General features: G+C 40.4%; 1 protein-coding gene across 1 annotated transcript in view; it reads left to right on the forward strand.

The window, feature by feature from the left end:
• Positions 1-7720: 7720 nt before the first annotated feature.
• The window catches only part of KIAA1958 (KIAA1958 ortholog), a 152110-nt gene continuing 139833 nt past the window's right edge, over positions 7721-19997 (forward strand). Inside the window, exon 1 of the mRNA XM_040631734.1 lies at positions 7721-7915. The gene's annotated coding sequence lies outside the window, so the exon portion shown is untranslated. The remainder of the gene's footprint in view (positions 7916-19997) is intronic.

The raw sequence follows: 19997 nt of genomic DNA on the forward strand, positions 1-19997 counted from the left end.
GGCAGCCCCTGCAAACTCCCTTTGTTTTCCTTTTTTTTTTTTTTTTAAAGCTAAGGTTTAAAAAAAAGTCCTTTCCCTTCACTTTAATCAGTTAAAAATACTTGCTCAGTGTAATTCTTTTACTTCTCATCTTCCATTCTCTAATATTACTGTGCTTAATTCTGGCATTTCCTAGAATCGTAATATTAGAAGCATTTAATGTCTATTTTACAAATGAGGAAACAGGATCAGAGAATGGGAAAAGACTAGCCCAAGGCCAAAATTAACAAAATCCCTATCCAACAAAAACCTCCCAGGACATTAGCCTTGAATAGAACCTGAAGACCTTACCGCTCCATCCGGGAAGCCCAGATGGATTGCCTTTGGGGTGACAGCCTCACAACTCCCTTTGCATCTGCCAGACTGTGAAGATCCTGGTCAAGTCTTGCCAGCAGGCTTGTTTTCTACTGAAGCTTATTAAAGGGGTCTGTCTTTGCATTCTCCAAATGGTCTCAAAGCTTTGGGAAAATAAAAAAAAAATATTGTGAGACAGGAATTCTGGGTTCTGGTCACTAAAACATGAGCTTTCTTACTAAGAGGCTTTGGGATATTGGGGAAAAAATATTTGCACAGGGCCCTGGTTTCCATGTCTGGAATTGAGGGAATTGGATTAGGTCATCAGCCCCTTTGAGCTCATTATTACTAAGAAGTACCAAACAATTTGCAGTATCCTGTCAGAAATAAAGGTAGCCACATCTAGATTCCTGAAGCCTTCTCTTGCAACATCTCCCTGATACCCTAATGAATTCACATGTTCCCTTTCCATGGATCTTGCCCATTAACTGCACTGAAGTTGTAGAACTTCCCAGAAGTTTTGGTCATTTTGTGCCTTGGCCAGCAGCCAGTTGAGCCCTATTAATGAAATTAATTGGTATGGAGGGAAATCAAGGCCATGGATCTTGTTAGTGATTGAGTGAAGTTAGACATTATTTTTAAGAGAGTTTGTTGCTAGTAATCCTGTATTTCAACAAATCCACTTATGTAGTGCCTCTTAAATAAACTTCTTAAGTAGAAGGAAAAAAGTATTTTTCCCTCTCTATATCAAGTTTTCAGCTGGGGTCCTGTAAATTAGATTAACAAAAGAGAGCTTAACAAGAGAAGAAGAAATTGAAGTTTACTAACGTGCATTACCAATATACCTGGGAGTATTCAGACGTGAGTACCTCCATGGGGTGGTTAGAACTTGAGCTTATCTAACATCTTAACAAAAGAACAACAAATTTTTAGAGAAATAATACAAAAGAAAAGAACTCTGAGTTTCTAAAGTGGCAAATTGTGCAAAGGAAAATATATGGTATTAAGTTTAGTTTTAGAAGAAACTGTCAAACTGTCTTCCAAAGTGGCTGTACCATTTTGCATTCCCCCCAGCAATGAACTTGGGTTCCTCTCACTCCACATCCTCTTCAGTATCTGGTACTGTCAGTGTTGTGGATTTTGACTATCCTAACAGGTGTGTAGTGGTATCTCCTTTTAGTTTGCAATGTTGAACATCTTTTCATATGTTTACTTGCCTCTGTATCTTCTTTAGTAAGGTGTCTGTTAAGGTTTTTGTTCCAGTTTTAAGTTAAGTTGTTTTCTTACTGTTGCATTTTAAGAGTACTTTGTATATTTTGGAAAACAATCCTTTATCATGTCTTTAGCAAATATTTTCTCCCAGTCTGGGACTTGTTTTCTTATTCTTTTGACATTGCCCTTCCCAGAGCAGAAGTTTCTTTCTTTCTTTTTTTTTTTTAATCTTTTCAAGTTTGTTTATTTTAAGTCATCTCTACCCAGTGTGGGGCTCGAACTCACAACCCCGACTGAGATCAAGAGTTGCATACTCTTCTGACTAAGCCAGCCAGGCGCCCTGAAGTTTTTCATTTTAATGAAGTCCAGCTTAGCAATCATTTCTTTCACAGATTGTGCCTTTGGTGTCGTATCTAGAAAGTCCTTGCCATACCCGAGGCCATCTAGGTTTTCTCCTGTCATTTTCTAGGAATTTTATAGTTTTGCATTTTTACATTTAGATCTGTGATCCATTTTGAGTTAATTTTTGTGAAAGGAGTTAAGTCTTTAGATTTTTTTTTTTTTTTTTTTTTTTTTTTGGCATGTGGATATCCAGTCCCAGCACCATTTGGATTTTTTTGTTTGTTTGGTGTTTTTTTTTTTTTTTTAATATTTCATTTGTTTATTTGACAGAGAGAGACAGCCAGCGAGAGAGGGAACACAAGCAGGGGGAGTGGGAGAGGGAGAAGCAGGCTCCTAGTGGAGAAGCCTGATGTGGGGCTCGATGCTAGAACGCTGGGATCACGCCCTGAGCTGAAGGCAGATGCTTAACGACTGGGCCACCCAGGTGCCAGCCAGGCGCCCCCCAGCACCATTTGTTGACAAGACTGTCCTCTCCTTTGTCAAAGATCAGTTGACCGTATTTATGTGAGTCTATTTCTGGGTTCTTTATCCTGTTCTACTGATCTATTCGTTTATTCCTTCACCAATACCACACTGCTTGGTTACTACCGCTATATAGTCTTGGGAGTCAGGAAGTGTCAGTCCTCCAACTTTGTTCTCCGTCAATACTGAGTTGGCTATTCTGGGTCTTTTACCTCTTCATAGAAGCTTTAGAATCAGGGTCACCTGGCTGACTCAGTTGGTGAAGCATGTGTCTCTTGATCTTGGGGTTGTGAGTTCAAGCCCCACATTGGATGTAGAGCTTACTTAAAATAAAAAATAAAAAGAAAACAAAAGTACAAGTATTTCTCAATTTAAAAAAATTTAGAGTCAATTTGTTGATAGCCACAAAATAATTTGCTGGGATTTTTGATTGGCATTGCATTGAATCCATATATCAGTTTGGGATAAACTGATGTCTTGACAATATTGAGTCTTCTTATCAATGAATATGAACTATCTCTTCATTTATTAAGTTGTTCTATGATATCTTTCATAAGAGTTTTGTAGGTTTCCTCATATGGACCTTGTTAGATTTTGTTAGAGTTATACCTCACTATTTTGAGGGGTGCTAATATAAGTGGTTATGTGTTTTAAATTTCAAATTTCACTTCTTCATTACTGGTATTTGGAAAGTGATTGACTTTTGTATATTAACTTTATTTCCTACAACCTTACCATAATTATTAGTTCCCAGGAGGGTTTTTGTTTTGTTTTGTTTTTTGGGGGTTTGGTCAATTTTTTCAGGTTTTCTACAGAGACAATTCTGTCATCTGTGAACATGGTTTTAGTTTTTCCTTCCTTTTATTTCCTTTTGTGGTGTTATTGCATTAGCCGTGACTTCCAGTATGATGTTGAAAAGCATTAATGAGAGGACATCCTTGCCTTGTTCATGATCTTAGTGAGAAAGTTTCTAGCTGTAGGGTTTTTGCAGATATTCCTCATCAAGTTGAGGAAGTTCCCTCTATTCCTAGTTTACTGAGAGATTTTGTCATGAGTATGTGTTAGAGTCTGTCAAATGCTTTTTCTGCATCTATTGATATGATCTTCTTCAGCCTGTTGATGTGGTAGATTATTATTTTCAAATGTTGAACCAGCCTTGCATACCTGAAATAAATCCCATATGGTTGTTTTTATATAAATGTTCATGCCCCCCCCATTTCATACGTTGAAATCCTAACCCCCAAGACAATGGTAGTAGGAGGTGGGCCCTTCAAGAGGTGATTAGGTCATGAGGGTGGGGCCCTTGTGATTGGGATTAGTGCCCTTAATAGACCCCAGAGAGCTAGCTGGTCCCTTCTACCATGTGAGGACACAGTGAGAAGGTGCCATCTATGAACCAGAAATCAAGTTCTTACCATATGCTGACTGTGTGCCTTGGTCTTGGACTTCCTAGCCTCCAGAACTATGGGAAATAGCTACCCAGTCTCTGGTACAGAGGGTCCCTGATTTAATGATGGTCCAACTTAAAATTTTTCAACGTCATGATGGTGTGAAAGTGCTAGACATTCACTAGAAAGACTTTGAAATTTGAATTTTAATGACTTCCTGGGTTAGTGATGAGTGGTATGATACTCTCTCATGATGCTGGTCAGTGGCAGTTAGCCACAGCTCCCAGTCAGCCACTTGGCCATAAGGGTAAACAACGGATACAATTAAAAACCATTTTGTACCCATATAACCATTCTGTTTTTCACTTTCAGTATAATATTCAATAAACTACATGAAATATTCAACACTCTATTATATAATAGGCTTTGTGTTAGATGATCTTGCCCAACTGTAGGCTAATGTAAGTGTTCTGAGCGTGTTTAACATAGGCCAGGCTAAGCTAGGGTGTTTGGTAGGTTATTGTATTAAGTGTATTTTTAACTTATGATCTTTTCAATTTACAATGGGTTTATTGGGACAACCCCATGGAAAGCTGAGGAAGATCTCTGTTTGGTTATGGCAGCCTGAACAGGCTATGACAGTTGTGGCATATAGTTATTTTTATATGTTGTTGGATTCAATCTACTAATATTTTGTTGAGGATTTTTGTATCGATGTTTATGAGAGATACTGGTCTGTAATTTTTTTGTAATGTCTTTGTCTGGTCTTGGATTAGGGTAATGCTGGCTTCGTAGAATGAATTGGGAATATTCTGTTTCTGTCTTCTGAAAGGGACTAGAGACAACTGGTATAGTTTCTTCATTTAAATGTTTGTTAGAATTCACCAGTGAGGCGCGCCTGGGTGGCTCAGTCAGTTGAGCATCTGCCTTCAGCTCAGGTCATGATCTCAAGGTCCTGATCCAGTCCTGCATCAGGCTCCCTGATCAGCGGGGACTCTGCTTCTTCCTCTCCGTCTGCCTCCCCCTTGCCCTGCTCTCATGCTCTCTCTCTCACTCTCACTCTTGCTCTCTCTCACTCTCACTCTCCCTCTCTCTCAAGTAAATAAAATCTTTTTTAAAAAATGAAGGCTCTTTAAAGAAGATTTGCTGTTTTTCTTGCAGGCAGATGGAACATGGAAAGATCATCTTGATCCTCCTGGTCAGTGAAATAGTTCAGGGTGTTTTAGGCATTGTTAGTGCTATTTCTGATTTGCTTTTACTCTCAGGGTATAGTTCTTCAAGAGTCTCAACTGAGAGCCTTTGTGTACCAGGGCCCCTCCTTCCTGTTTAATTCTTTCTAGCACTATGAGACAGCTAAGTGTTACTGCTTAGTTTTTGTTTTTTGGGTTTTTTTGTCTTAGCAGTTGGTTTCCTGGCTTCTTGCCCCTTGCATGTACAGATTAGGAATTATCAAATGCTTTGAGGATAAATGGCATGTAGAACGATTGGCTTCTCTTGCTGTGATTACCTTTCCTCTGGGATCTTGGGTTTTCAAGTCCTAGCTGTCCTGATAGACTTGGCCTCCAAATTTTGTATCTGTAGCCCAATCAGACTGTCAAAAATTCTAGGATTTTCTCACTGTTCGGTTTCTATATTCCTTGACACAAATCAACAATGCCCTAAGAAAGAAAAGTGGTTGAGAATGTAAGATTCACTTCAATGTATTTCCCTTCTTGCTGAGCTCTTGGACTCTCAAGCCTTGGTTGCTCTAGAATAGCCTTAAACAAACTTTGTTGTTTTGTTTGTTTTAAATACAACTTTTACAATTCCAGTTCTTAGTGGAGAGGTGGTTTATTCAACAAGGTACCCCATCATAGCTGGAAGCCTGCATCATTAAAGAAATTCATCATGATGGATATATCCTTTAAATGAGATTGCATTTTTAAAAAGTTATTTGTGGGAAAAAAAACACACTATAAAATTTATCCTCTTAACCACCTTTAAGTATACAGGTCAGAGGTGTTAACTATATTCACATTGTTGTGTGACAGATCTCTACAACTTTTTCATTGTGCCAAACTAGAATTCTATACTCATGAAACAGCTCCCCATGTTCCCCCTCCTCCCGTTCCTGGAAACCACCATAATACTTTGTTTCCATGATTTTGACAACTCTAGGTATTTCATGTAAGTGGAATCATATAATAGTATTCCAATAGTCCTTTTGTGACTGGTTTACTTTACTCAGCAGAATGTCCTCAAGGTTCATCTATGTTGTGGCATATGACAGGATTTCTTGCTTTAATAAAGAAATATAAGATTTCTTTAAGTCTAAATAAAATTCTATTGTATGTATATGCCATATTTTGTCTATCCACTCATCCATCTATGGACATTTGGGCAGTTTCACCTCTTGGCCATTGTGAATATGCTGCAGTGAACATGGATGTGCAAATATCTCTTCAAGTTCCTGCTTTAATTGCTAGATATATACCCAGAGGTGGGATTTCTGGATCATAATATTATTTTTTGAAGAACCCCTGTACTGTTTTCTATAGTGACTGCACCATTTACATTTCCACCAGCTGTGCTTAAGTTTCCTATTTCTCCACAGGATTACATATTTGAAATATGTGGCAATTAATTTTTTTTTGACAAACATTATTTTGTCAAAAATGTTTACATAGATTTTTTTTTAAATTCAGCCTAGACCAGGCAGAGTGTTGACAGAGCAAGGTGTTAAGAATCCTTTCTTTTTTGTTCAGAAGTTGGTCTCATTCTCTGCCTCATATTCTTCTCTCTCCCCTCATGTACCGCAAGGGTAAGAGGGACTGCGGTTTCCTTGTCACAGTGGGGTGAGGTCAGGATGTAAGCACCACATTTGGCTAATCAGTCAGATATGCTTTAAATGTTATTTATTACCACTATTATTATTTTGGAGATACTTAATGCTGTAAGTAGAAAGGGAGTTAAGAGTATGGAATCCGGCCCCAAACCGCTTTGGATAATCCGGGTTTTTCCCGCTGCTTTGTGATCTTGGGCAGATGTCTTAATTCCTCTTTGCCTGTTTCCTCATCCATAAACTGGTGATGCTAACAACACTCACTGCAGAGAGTTCTTAGGATTAAATAAATACTCCCTAAGCACTTAGTGTAAACCCCAGTCACACAGAGTTAGTACTATAAAAGTGTTTGCTAGGTATAATAAATGTGGAGGGCGTCAGCCTTACCTCTATGATACCAAGCTGTGTAGATGGTGTTATTGTATGCCTCCCTAGTCCTAGTATGTTTTAACTTTACCCCCCCCCCCCCCCCGCCATGGGATGGATTCGAGTGTCGTAGTTGGATGGGGAACTTCCACTGGGCAGCGGGGACTGTGGGTTGTGTAAGAGGTGTTCCAGTATATGCTTGGGTGTAGAGGTGACTCCACTCGGTGCGTTAAAACAGGTGTTATACACCAGACGAATGGAACAGGTTCTTGTAAGGTCCGGTCCTTGCGTTTAGGTGAAGCTCTGCGGAGTTCCAAGGGGGCAGCGGGGACTGGGAGGAAGGCAAGAAGAGTGGGGAAGGCGCCGGGTGCGCGGCAGGACGGAGTGCTGCCCACTTCAGAACGTCGCGGGGATCGTGGGGTGCACACCTGTCTGGGCGCAGAGACCGAGCTCGTGCGCGCCGGTGTGTGCTAGGAAGGTGGGTCCACACCTCCTCCGGGCAGCGACGACCAAGAGCTCGGAGCGCTTCGTAGGAGGTGTCGTTACACACTTCCTGTGGGTCTAGCGGACCACGGCGCGTTTCCGGTGCCGGCTGGAGCCCGGGGTCCGAGCCCCCGCCCCGTTCGCCGGCCCCGCCCCGCCCACGCCCCGCCCCCCGCCCGCCGCGCTCCGAGCCGGGCGCGCGGAGCCCGGGGCGCACGGAGCGGCGCGCGCCGGTCGGCAGAGCCAGGCTGGCGCCCCCGCCCCCCGCCCCGCGCCTCCGTCGGCCGTCCGCCCGGCGCCTTCTCCGCTCTTCTTGCCTTTGCTCCCGGGCCCTCCGGCCGCTTTCCCTCCTTCCCCTCGGTCCCGCCCCGTCCAGCCCGGGCTGCCCGGCTCCCGCAGGCCCCCCCGCCGCCCGCGTTCCTATGGACAGACGCACAGACACCTGCAGGTGGGTGAGAGCCCGCGCGGGGGGCGGGGACGAGCGCGCCGACGCTGCGACCTGGGCCGGGGAGCCCCTTTGTGTGGGGGGCGGCCGCGCTGGGGTCCGCGCTGCCTCCCCTTCGGCAGCCGAGCAGTGACCCGGCTGAACCCTCTTTTGTCTCCTCTGGGGGGGGCGGGGTGGGAAGGCCGAGAGTCAGGGCAGCGACTCGGGCGGCTGGCCGTCGCCGACGACGGGCTTGGGGGCGCGAGGGCTGAGACCCCGGGCGGCCGAACGGGCTCCCGGGGCGAGCGCGGGCAGCCGCGGCTCTGGTCAGCCTCGGCGGGGCCGGCCCGCCGCCCAGCATCTCCTGTCGCCGCCGCGGGCGCGCTGCGTGGGTTCTGACTCGCCTGCTCCTGCTTTTGGGTCTGTTTGGAGGTGGGAAGGAGGGCGGGAAGGAGAAAGAAAAGATCTGCCCTCTTAGTTTCCAAGTCTTGGGATGGTTGTGGAGAGAGGGAGAGAGGTGGTTCGGGTCTTTGCCCGACTTGTTTCCCTCGCGAGAGGCACGCTGAGGTGCGTGTGGGGCGTGTGTGGAGGAACGTGCATCGCTTCGGTCCCTTATTTATTGTTTCTAACGGAGGAGGGCTTTCTCCGAAGGGCTCTTCCGCCGCCCTCCCCCATCGGAGGCTGCGCACAGTGATTTGTGTTTGTTATCAAATACATCGACAAATGTATTCCCCTGGGTGCGAGGAGGCTGGGCTGACCAAATCAAACCAAAATCACAGACTGTTTCAGGTGGATTTTCTTCTTCCTTTTTTTTAAGGTTAGGTAGGGACTTAACAAGGAAATCAAAGATGAGCACGACTGTGATTTTTACGATTTTTTTTTACGTATATACATATTTTAAAGTTTGATGATAAAGTTTTGTTATTTCCCAGACTCTTTAGGATTAGCATGACAGAATCTTCTACCTATTAACTATAACAGTTAACAAGCGAGTCAGATAGTGACAGCTTCCACGGTGGAGGTTAAACTGAAGTGCAATAAACATCTAGCTTTTCGTTTAGGCTAAAACCTTTATTTTTGCTGGTTTAAAATATGAGGTCTTCCACCGCATATGGGGAGGACGTGAATGTTAGAACTGATTTTTCTCCCTGTGATTGTGCTTTCCCTCTTTTATTCTGTTTTCATGTATTCTCTTTCTGTCTAAAGGCCAACAATTGGGTTGTACATGGTGGATATAGTTTTTTGAAAAGTACCATAGGTCATATTTCTGAATTATTTTATTTATCTGGCTGAGTTTCTTATGAAGAGTTGATATGTATTTGTGGATATTCAGATTATAAATGAAGTTGAATAAGCACCCAGAAACTTAATTTTGCAGATTCAGTTTTTTAATGGAGGTATGCATTTATATCTTTGAATTAATCTCAATCTGGTGTTCACTTCTGGAGACTTTTTTTTTTTTCCTATTGTGCAAGAATCCGTATTGACAAATTTAAATCTGACGGTTATCAAGGAGATTAAAAAAATAGTTTTGGGTGCACTCAGTTATATGTACAACTATATATGTAGAAAACAGAGCCTTTCTTAAACATCTGAACTTAAAGGAAAAACATTGTGGTGGAAAACAGTTTATTTAAATCTTCAAGTAAGATGTGGAAATTCGTAAGAAAGCAATGTACAATTTTAATGCGGTTTTAATTAGGCAAACTGATTTTTGTCATTATAAAGAGGAGACAGTTTTAGTGTGCCAAAAAGAGTGATCTTTTTCTAGGAGAAAAAATTAGCCTACATTCTTGCCCTAGTTACATTAACAGACTATTACTATTGCATGACTAATTTTGTAAATATCTGGAGTGTACATTTTTGTACACTTAAAACCTAGAAGAGGCTACATCTAGCATTAATCTCACCAGTCCCTTTGAATTGATGAAATTTTATTCTTGGTTTGACTTCCTGTCTAGATTAGTTTAATGAATTTAGACTGCATAGGGCTCAGTGCATGGCGCTAGTAGGCCCTTGAGTAAGGTTCCTCTTTCTTTTTCCATAAGGATGGCCCAGAGAGCATAGGTATTGAAATTTGTTCAGGCTTAATTAGGAATGGTGGGATGGAGTTCTAAAACACTCCCAGAGTTTCAGCTATTAGATTACACACTCTTTATCAGTTCTTAGAAGTTTAAAAAAAGATAAGCTAACAACTTGAATTGTTTATGTATTTATTTATAGGACTGTCAATCAGAGGGATAAGGTTTAACAAAGAGTCACTGTGTAAATTAAATATTAAGAGTGTGGCCTGTGTTTAGAATTGCTTGGCAACTTGTAGTTACGCCTAACAGTTTTCTGGGATTGGCAGTGTAGTGTCTTCACGTGGGCTGGCTAAAAGATAACACCTAGTTTTTTTTGTTTTGTTTTGTTTTTATTTTTGGCTCTGATATGTAGATATTAATTTTTTGGTTTTTGTATAATTAACGCTAATATTTTCGTGTAATCAGAAGCAGTCCAGAGAAACTTACATATTTTCAACTGATTTCTCTTCTGGTTTATTGGTGTTTAAGAAGGTGTATAAATTATTTTTCACTCTTCATGATTGAAATTTTTTTTCTGATACTTTTGATATGACAAATGTTACTTCCAGAAATTTTGAATTTGTAAAGTTGGATTTTAAATATAACTGAAAAATATAAACTGACATTTGCCAGTTTCTTTTTTTTAAACAACACTAAGCTGTCCAGTTAAATTTGATAGGCTTGAAAATCCGTAGACTTTTCCTGCTTTTATCAGTGTGGTACTATTAAAGAAAACCTCAAAATGGCCACTTTAGGTTACCTGGAACCCTCAAAGGACTAGTATTATCATTAGTAATAACCAATGGAAAGCTGAAAAGTAACAGTTTTATTCTTTGTAATAGATCTGTGACTTTCAAATCCTTCTTTTTCATGAAGTTTTTTATAGCCTGGTGTGGAAGCAGGTCTGACTGTGAGAGGTATGGACAGTGACCTCTCATTCCAGCCTTTATCGTCCTGCATTGTTTAAGAACGGCACAAAATCACGCTGCTCTTAGAAAATGCAGAATTCATTCTTGGATTAATATTCTGCTACCAGATGTACGAGGCTGGCTCTGAAGAAGCTTTTTCTCTTAAATACTGTCAAAAATAGAGAAGCTGAAGATTGGAGAGAAGCCATTTATTTTGAACAGTTTATTTTCTGACAGTTTGTGTTTGTAAAGAAACCTGCTCATAATATTTACTTAAGAAATCTACATAGTTGCCCGAAGAAGCCCCACAGGTTACTTTTTTTCCTTTAAAAAAGTTTCCATAGAGCTTAACTCTTATGTGATACTTCTTGACTTTGCTTCTGATTAGTTGATTTATGGACTTTATTTATCAGCATGATTGGAGAATTCTTTTGCTATACAGAAATTGCACTCTGCCTGTGCTCTGGTCTGTTTCCTAGGTAACAAATGTACTGCATAGATTCCATAATGAGGACTCTGGTTGGCTAGTTACAGTGTAAATTCTGTTGTTTGGTAAAGCTTAGTCTCAAATTCAAATAAAGGTCAAGAAACCAAAAGTACTCAAGATGTGAATTTTTGAATTTTATTTTGTATCCAATGTCAACAAAGTTTAATATGCTTTTCTGGAGAAAGACAAATTATGCAGCAATATTCAAGTGTATTTTGTAAAGTCTTAAACAGTTGGAGAGCTTTTTGACTATTCCATATTGGTAATACCAATGGCTCTAGTGACAAAACGTATTTCAAAACACTTTATCACACTATAGTATAGAAAGCAAAGTGATGTTGTCTAGGATGTCAATAATTGTTTTATTTTTTTGTATTAAAAGAAAAGTAACATCATATATGTTGCAAAAGATAAATTGTGCAACTTCATGTGAAATACAAGTTTTAGGGGCCCCTGGGTGGCTCAGTTGGTTGAGCGTTGGACTCTTGATCTCATCTCAGGGCTTGGTCTCAGGGTCCTGGGTTTGGGCCCTGCATTGGGCTCGTGCTGGGTATGGAGCCTACTTAAAAAAAAAAAAAAAGAAGTAAAAAAAAAAAAAAGTAAAAAAAAAAAAAAAGAAAAAAAAAAAAAAAAGTAAAAAAAAAAAAAGACATAGAACTTTTAAAAATTTGAAGAAGACATTAAAACATTTAAGAAACTTTTAAAAACATTAAAAATCTTGGGATACCTGGGTGGCTCAGTCGGTTAAGCTTCGGCTCAGGTCATGATCCCAGGGTCCTGGGATCGAGCCCTGCATTGGGCTCTCTGCTCAGCGGGAGGCCTGCTTCTCCCTCTCCCACTCCCCCTGCTTGTGTTCCCTCTCTTGCTGTGTCTCTCTCTGTCAAATAAATAAAATCTTTAAAAAAAAAAGTTAATTTGAACTCTAAAAAATTATCCAAAGTTGCTTCAGTGACTTTCCCTTGCTTAGCAGGATTGGTTTTGGATTGTTTATTTACCTTTTTAGTTAATTTTAATTTCAGGAATAGTTTGGATTTTCTTTCTTCTTGGTTTTCCTCAAAACTGACAACTACTTTAAACTTTTCTGGCCTTTTCAGGTTGCAAATATTGTGCCCCTTCAGTTTTCCCTTGTAAGTATTTTCCTTTGTAAATACTTAATCTTTAAAAAATTTTTTTGCCTTTTTTTTTTTTTTTAAAGTAGGCTCCACGCCCATTGTGACTCCATGAGCCTGAAATCAAGAGTCGCATACTCTACCGACTGAGCCAGCCAGGCACCCCTATTTAAAAATTTTTTAATCATTGTATTCTTTAATGCATAATCACCACATATCAAAAGCTCTATTTTTCTGAGACTTCATCCTTCTGGAACAGAGTTAACAGTATTTGTGAACTTTTACCCAGCCAGAACAATTTCCTCTCCCCAACCAGTATTAGTTAACAAGGGCTCTCATAACAAAGTATGACAGACTGGGTAGCTTAAACAACAAAATTTTCTCATCGTCTGGAGGCTAGAAGTCCCAGATCAAGATGTTGGCAGAATTGGGTTCTTCTCAGGCCTCTCTTCTTGGCTCTCAATTTCAGTCTTCCTCAGATGTTTTGACTGTGTGCCTGTGTCCTAATCTCTTCTTATAGGACATCTATCCATAGCCTTAGAACTCACCCACATGACCTTGTTTTACCTTAATTACCTCTTTAAAGGCCCTGTCTCCAAATATTCTCTCATTTTGAAGTACTGGGTATTAGGACTTCAGTGTATGAATTTGGGGGGAAAAACAATACAGCTCATAATATAACCTATTCCTCTGCTCATTGTCTTTCATACATACAGACATACTTCACTCTGTATGTGTGATATAATCGAGTCCCTAGACTACTTGATTCCTACTCCCTGAGATTTCTCAGTTCTGTTTGCCCCCATACAAATCACATACTACTCTGTCACCTTTGCCTATCATTAGTCTTGGTTCTACAGTTAAATTTATTCAATGCACAATACAAGTCCTTATGCCAAGGCTTCTGTAATCATTTGATAGTCTGAAGCTCTTTGAAGCCTAATAAATGGCTCATGTGAATAATGTGTCTTGTCTTTTATGTTTAAAACTGTTTATCTGTGAGGGGCGCCTGGGTGGCACAGCGGTTAAGCGTCTGCCTTCAGCTCAGGGCGTGATCCCAGCGTTATGGGATCGAGCCCCACATCAGGCTCTTCCGCTATGAGCCTGTTTCTTCCTCTCCCACTTCCCCTGCTTGTGTTCCCTCTCTCTCTGGCTGTCTCTATCTCTGTCGAATAAATAAATAAAATCTTTAAAAAAAAAAAACTTTATCTGTGGTTTTTATCCTTGAAGGCCAGTGTTGCTGAATATAAGTACTTGGCTCACATTTTCTTTCCTCAAGTTTCTTAAGTATATTACTCTGTTGTAGGGTTTGGCAGACCTTTTCTGTGAAAGGCCAAATGGCAATTATTTTAGGCTTTGTGGAACATGGGTCACTGTCACAGTTATGTAACTGTGCCACTGCAGTGCAAAAACAGCCATATAGAGTATGTAAATGAAGAAGCATACTGTGTTTAGTAAAACTTTATTTATAGAACCAGACAGTGGGCTGGATTTGGTGCACAAGCTGTAATTTGCTGAGTCCTACCCTATTTATTTTTTAGATTTTATTTGAGAGAGCAAGCATGTGTGAGAAAGCATGAGCAGGGGGGAGGGGCAGAGGGAGAAGCAGACTCCCTGCTAAGCAGGGAGCCCAATGTGGGGCTCGATCCCAGGACCCTGAGATTGTGACTTGAGCCAAAGACAGATGCTTAACCAACTGAGCCACCTGGGTGCCCTGGAGTCCTACTCTATTGTATTCTGGTAAAAAGTGTTTTTGTCAGAATCTATTACCACTATGATTTTCTCTTTTCTTTTCTTTTCTTTTCTTTTCTTTTCTTTTCTTTTCTTTTCTTTTCTTTTCTTTTCTTTTCTTTTCGTGACTTTATCTTTCTCTTAGATGCCCAGAGGACTTTTTTCTTCATCTTTAAAGGCTGGTGATTTTACTAGAGCCTGTATTAAGTGTTGGCTGTTCTCTGTTAATTTTTCCAGATGCACAATGTGGATTTTATAATGTTGGCTTAAATATTTTTTCATAAATATTTTTATCAATGATAGAGTTTAGTATTTAATCTGTTTTATTGCTTTCATTTTCTTTTTGGGGTTCTCCTGTTACATGTATGTTGGATCTTCTTTGCTTTTCTTTTATAGCTATACCTTTCTTCACATTCCTTTTTATCTTTTTTAATATTTGTTTTGTTTTTCTATTTTTCCTTTTTATCCTTTATTAAGCAGTTTCCATGGTACCTATTTATTAAGTCCAGTTTTGTCTTCCTTTCTGAATTTTTTTCTTTCTTATTCTGTCCTGAATTCTGTCATTTCTCTTTGTAAGTGCTCTTGTTGTATGGCCATTCCCTTTTCCCCCCACTTTTCTGTCTGATGTATATTTTATAGCTTCTATCATTTTCTTAATTTCTTTTAATATTAAAATATTATGCTACCGTTCTCATCTACTCTATGGCCATATTTTTGTGATGTGCCTTCTTTGACTATTGGTACTTTATTTAGTTCTTTTCCATCTTTTTCTCATAGTACCTCACATGGGATTAGATTGCATTCCTTTCTCTTGTTCATGTTTAAATTAGATGGATTTGCCTGCACTTTAGGAGAAGGTTTCTGTGATGGAGGTGGAAGTAAACCAAGGTAGTTCTTTTTTAGTTTCATGGTGTGAAATTTTTTCCTTTGTTGCTTTTGTGAAATATTAAAAAATATGGCCACTCAATTAAAATTAGAGTGAGATACCATTGCATACCCACTAGAATGGCTAAATGAAAAAGATGAAAAATATCAAGTGGTGATGAGAATGTAGAGTAACTAGAATTCTCAAGCACTGCTATTGGAAGTGTAAATGGGTACAGAAATATAGAGTGACGCCTGGGTGACTCAGTCGGATGAGTATCCAACTCTTGGTTTGGGCTCAGGTCATGATCTTGGGGTCATAAGATTGAGCCTTATGTTGGGCTTGGCACTCAGCACACAGTCTGAAATTCTGTCTCTCTTTAGCTCTGCCCTCCCCCACTCTCTGTCTCTCAAATAAATAAATAAAATCTTTAAAAACATAAATGGATACGAACAATTTGGGAAGCTGTTTGGCAGTATTTACTGAAGCTTTGCATATGCATGTTTTATGGTTCAGTAATTGCACTCAAAGATATATGCTTACCAAAATAAATGTACTGGAATATTCATAGTACTGCTTATAATAGCCCCCAAACTGAAGTCTCCCCAAATGACAATCAGTATAATATGTGGTAGAGTGTTACATTGATGGCCCCAAGTAAATGACATCTCTTGGTGTCTATGCCCATGTGTTGTCCCTTTGTACAAAGATTCTGATTTTAATCATGTAACTTACTTTGGCCAGTGGGACATTAGGCAAGTGTGGTGCAGTAGAAGCTTGATAAATGCATGCACATTGGAGGGAAATACTGCCCTGAGACCATAACATAAAGAAACACTCAAGTAGGAGAGGTCAGGTGGAAGAAAATTGAGGTACCTCAGCTGATGACCAGCCCTTACTGCCAGAAGTTGAGTAAGACCATCTTTGGCCTCCCAGCTCACCTGACCCTCCAGCTGAAAGTAATCACATGAGCAAATCTGAGTAAAGCCAGGAGAAAAACTGCCCAGATAACCCACAGAATTGTGAGAAAGGAGGAATTATTTTAAGTTATTAAATTTTAGGGTGATTTGTTATACAACAATAGGAAACTGAATCAGAATGGATAAATTGTTCTATATTCATAGAGTGGAACACTGTGGAGCAATGAGAATGAACAATCTGTAACTACATGCATAGTAAGTATGACTCTCACAGACCTATGTGGAGCTAAAGAAGCCAGGCACAAGAGTTTAAGCTGTGTGCCTTCACATATATAAAGTCCCCAAGCAGGCAAAATCAGCAAATTCTGTTAGAAGCCAGAACCTTGAGGAAGTAGTGACTAGAAAGGAGAAAGTAGAGGCTTCTGGGGTGCTGGTAATGCTCTGTTTCTTGATCTGGTTGCTGGTTACATACATGTGTTCTGTTTGTGAAATTGTGGAATATCAGCAAATTGTTCACTTTATTATTTCTCCCTTTTTGATTGTGTGTTATATTTCTTTTGTTTTTTTTTTAAGACTTATTTATTCATTTTAGAGAGAGAACAAGAGCGAGTAAGCACGAGTGGGAGGGCCAGAGGGAGAAGGAGAGAGAATCTCAGGTAGACTCTGAGCTGAGCATGGAGCCCGACTAGGGGCTCAGTCTCATGGCCCTGAGATCATGACCTGAGCCCAAACCAAGAATCAGTGGGTCAACCAACTGTGCCACCTAGGTGCCCCTATTTCTTTTTTCTTTTCTTTTCTTTCTTTCTTTTTTTTTTTTTAAGATTTATTTATTTTAGAGAGAGCGCATGTGAGCAGGGGGAGAGGCAGAGAGAAAGAATCCTCAAGCAGACTCCCTGTTGAGTGTGGAGCCTGGCGGGGCTCTATCCCAGGACCCTGAGATTATGCCCGGAGCCAAAATAAAGAGTCCAACACTTAACCGACTGAGCCACCCAGGCACCCCTGATTGTATGTCATCTTTCAACATAAAGGGAGAAAAATGTCCTTTTTTATTGAGTCTTCTTTTTGTTATTCTCTGAAATTGACCTCCTTTGGGTCTCTCACTTATCCCTAGCAATGCCTTTTTGTTTGGTTTGGATTTTATTTTATTTAGTTATTAATATTTTATTTTATTTTTAAAAAGATTTTATCCATTTATTTGAGACAGAGAGAGAGCGCATGAACTGGGGGAGGGCAAAGGAGAGAAACAAGCAGACTCCCTGCTGAGCAGAGAGCCTGACATGGGGCTGCATCCCAGGACCCTGCGATCATGACCTGAGCCGAAGGCAGACGCTTAACCAACTGAGCCACCCACGTGCCCCTTAAGATTTTATTTTTTAAGTAATCTCTACACCCAGTGTAGGGCTCGAACTTACAATCCCAAGATCAAGAGTCACATGCTCCACTGGCTGAGCCAGCCAGGTGCTCCAATTTGGATATTAATTCCGACAGTTTTCTTTCTCAGGCTTCTTAGTAGGTCTTGTCTCCCATAGAAGCCTGGCAAACTTTACTTTTCTTGATCCAGTTTCACTTAAGTGGGGTCCTCTCTTTTTTAGAGTGATTGTTGGTAATTTTCTTATTCACCAGCTTTGTTAATATCAGAAGTCTCCTTTTTCTCCCCTCATCTGCCCAGTTGCTGATCCTGAGTTCCATTTTTATGTGTGTTTTAGTTCTACTCATCTGGGGTTCATGGGGGCTACCTCATCACCTAATTTTGTTGAACATCATGTCTTTTGTTATCCTAGTTTTTCCATCCATGTGTTTGTTTTCTACTGAGATAATTGTAGATACACTTGCAGTTGTTAAGAAATAATAGATTCTTTGCCTGTTTGCCCAGTTTCCTTAAATGATAACATTTTGCAAAACTATATTTATAATATCACAATGAGGATATTAACTGTTATGGGCTGAATTGTATTCCCCCCAGATTCATATGTTGAAGTCCAAACCCCCAGTACCTCAGAATATGGCTGTGTTTGGAGGTAGGGCCTTTGAAGAGGTTATTAAGTTAAAACAAGGTTGTTAGGATGGTTGTAATCCAATCTGCTGTCCTTGTAAGAAGAGGAAGTTTAGATGCAAAAAGACACATCAGAGATGTTGTGTACAGAGGAAAGACCATGTGAGGACACAGTGAGAACTCTGCTATCTGGAAGCCAAGGAGAGGCTTCAGGAGAAACCAAACCTTCTGACACCTTGATCTTGGATTTCTAGCCTCCAGAACTGAGAAGATGAATTTCTGTTGTTTAAGCCACCCGATACTGGAATTTTGTTATGGTAGCCCTAATAAATGAATGCATTGGCATTGATACCATCCACCACTCACATTCAGATTGCCAGTTTTATTGGTGCTCATTTGTGTTTGTGTATTAGGATCAGTACAGTACGTTTTATCACCTATGTATGTCCTGTTTCTGTCAGCCTTTCTATTCTGCTCACGTTCTTCCAGCCTGTTCTTAAGCTTTGACAACCATTAATGGGTCTTCCATTTCTGAAATTTTGTTGTTTAAAAAAATACTATATAAATGGAATCATATTATATGTAACCTTTGAGATTGGCTTTTTTCAATAAGCATAATTCCCTGGACATTCATCTAGGTTGTTTCATGTATCAGTTTGTTCTTTCCTTTTTTTTTTTTTTTTCTTTTTAAGGATTTTATTTATTTGAGAGAGAGAAAGGGAGAGAGCACAAGTAAGTGGAGGGGCAGAGAAAGAGGGAGAAGTAGGCTTTCTGCTGAGCAGAATGCTGGACATGGGGCTTGATCCCAGGACCCCGGGGATCATGACCTGAGCTGAAGGCAGACACTTTTTTTTTTTAATGATTTTTTATTATATTATGTTAGTCACCATACAGTACATCCCCGGTTTCCGATGTAAAGTTCGATGATTCATTAGTTGCGTATAACACCCAGTGCACCATGCAATACGTGCCCTCCTTACTGCCCATCACTGGTCTATCCCATTCCCCCACCCCCCTCCCCTCTGAGGCCCTCAGTTTGTTTCTCATAGTCCATAGTCTCTCATGTTTCATTCGCCCTTCTGATTACCCCCCCTGAAGGCAGACACTTAACCGACTGAGCCACCCAGGCACCCCAGTAGTTTGTTCTTTTTTATTCCTGAGTAGTAATCCATGGGTGTGTGCTAGTTTATTTAACTTCATCTGTTGAAGGACATCTGGGTTGATTCCATTTCTTGAGTTACAGATGAAGCTGTTATGAAGGGCACCTGGGTGGCTCAGTCAGTTAAGTGTCTGCCTTCGGCTCAGGTCATGATCCCAGGTCCTGGGATGGAGCCCTACATGGGGCTCCTGGCTCAGTGGGGAGCCTGCTTCTCCCTCTCCCCCCTGCTTGTGCTCGCTCTCTCTCAATTGCTCTCTCTCCCTCAAATAAATAAATAAAATCTTAAAAAAAAATAAAGCTGTTATGAACGTAATTTGTAATCTATCTGGGATACATACCCAGGAGTGTAACTGCTGTATCATATGATAATTATGTGTTTAGTCTTTTAAGTAACTGCCAAAGATTTCCAGGGTGATTGTACAATTTTATATTCCTCCCAGCAATATATAAGTGATCTAGTTTCTCCACATGCTTGCTAACATTTGCTGTCATTATTTCTTATTTTAGTCATTCTGATGTATGTGTAGTAACATTGTGGTTTTAATTTGCATTTCCCTAATGGCTAATATAGCACATCTTTTCATGTGCTTATTTACCATCCGTATATCCTCTTCTGAGAAATGTCTCTTTATGTCTTTTGCCTATTTTCTAATTGCATTTTTTTAATTTTTTTTAAAGATTTTATTTATTTATTTGACAGAGATAGAGACAGCCAGCGAGAGAGGGAACACAAGCAGGGGGAGTGGGAGAGGAAGAAGCAGGCTCATAGCGGAGGAGCCCGATGTGGGGCTCAATCCCATAACGCCGGGATCACGCCCTGAGCCGAAGGCAGGCGCTTTACCGCTGTGCCACCCAGGCGCCCCTGCATTTT

This window comes from Ursus maritimus, unplaced genomic scaffold (assembly GCF_017311325.1).
Source record: "Ursus maritimus isolate PB19 unplaced genomic scaffold, ASM1731132v1 scaffold_17, whole genome shotgun sequence".
Taxonomy (NCBI): Eukaryota; Metazoa; Chordata; class Mammalia; order Carnivora; family Ursidae; genus Ursus; species Ursus maritimus.